Raw genomic sequence first — 1,671 nt, 5'->3', positions numbered from 1 at the left:
GGTCTTTCATCTGTAACCTATTACATTTCCAAGTCACCTTCCCAACACGGAATACGCTTAGTAGATGCAAAAAAAAGGAATCAATGTGGCCACAAACAGCAGAAAAGAAACATGTCGAGAATAGTTTATGACGAAAGGTGTGTCAGCCCATATGAGCCTCTCTAGATATCTGTTTAGTCCATTGTGTTTTGGTGACTCTTTGCCTACACAGAACCTTCTTGATTTCTGCCAAGAAAAATTACAAAATACAGTACAGCGAGGACACCTGCTATTCAATCGTTTCACACACCCACACTTTCCTAACCTAAACCTACCTTACATAACGCAGTTGACATGTACACTTTCAGATAAACATAATTTTACTATTTTTAGTTATTTTTTTCTCATAGGACGCAGGCCGGTCCCACAATGTCAAAATGTCGGTTTTTTACTATTCTTTTGGGGACATTGGTCCCCACAGTGTAGCAACCTAAACAAGTACACAGCCTAAAGATCATCGAGACACACACACACCACAACACAGGACACATCAATAACCAGCGCGTTAAAAAAAAAAAAAAGTATAAGCTTCTTAAGCATAGACTGTATAAAAACAGGTCGTAAGGCACCACTTTCTCATCATCTCTCCGACCACGAAAAACACGGAAGTCTACAGTAATAACCCGAGATGATAAAGACTTGACTCTCTTTCTTCCGGGGGTCGTGCAGAGAGTTAGTGACTGACAGTTTCCTTTCACTTTCAATGAAAAAAGGTGACCGGAGGTGAACAGAACTCATGCAGGATTATTACGGTGAGTAAATTATTATTATTATGGACAATTTAATCATTGTATATAATAGTAATAGCAATAACCTTTTTATCTTCATTGAAAAAAGTCGAAAGTGATGTTATGTGACAAAATAATAAGCAGCTAAAAAATTGCAGTTGAAACGCATACCACAACAATAATGTAAACGGCTGATCATTGTGATCGGATTACCGAAAATGCATTGTTACAATGATGCCAGACATACGATAATTATCGTATTCGTACAATATTGTTTACCTCTGGACGATGTACGATCAATAATGAAAAATCCCATAATGTACAATATTTTTTAGAATTTTGTGAAACTTCAAATGCTGGTCGTTGTCATGGTCACACATATCCAGAGCACAGAGTATGAAGATACTAAGTCATTTACATAAAAACTTCTAATTTAACTTTTGTAAAGAATGTTACTGATATTAAAACAATACATATATATATATAGCTGGTATGTGAACCCTCCTTGTGGACGCTTTTCAGGCACTTAAATTATTTATAGTTACATATAAGTGCTGTTCTAGCACTTATTAAGACTTTGTAGTAGAAACATTTTTCATTATATTATTTAATACTAAGCATTTTTCAAATGTAGTTGCTTTTCTGTGTTATTGTGTATGGGAAAAGCAACAAAAAGTAAATACTATATTTTGTCTCACATTGTTACTCTTGCAGCACATCCTCTGAGTCAAACTGAAACCTGCTGCGGTTGGTTTACTTCAGAGATGTGTTTTTATGAACCTCACAATCAGTTTTACAGTCAAATAAAATAATGTTTCCACTTAGCATTAATCATGGATATACATCATTCCTTTAGACTTGAAGTTGATGGCAATAAAATACGGTGTGATGCTGTGTATATATA

This window comes from Cyprinus carpio, chromosome B22, assembly GCF_018340385.1.
Source record: "Cyprinus carpio isolate SPL01 chromosome B22, ASM1834038v1, whole genome shotgun sequence".
Classification (NCBI taxonomy): Eukaryota; Metazoa; Chordata; class Actinopteri; order Cypriniformes; family Cyprinidae; genus Cyprinus; species Cyprinus carpio.
The sequence above is the reverse complement of the archived record's forward strand: the minus strand, read 5'-3'. Positions refer to the sequence as shown.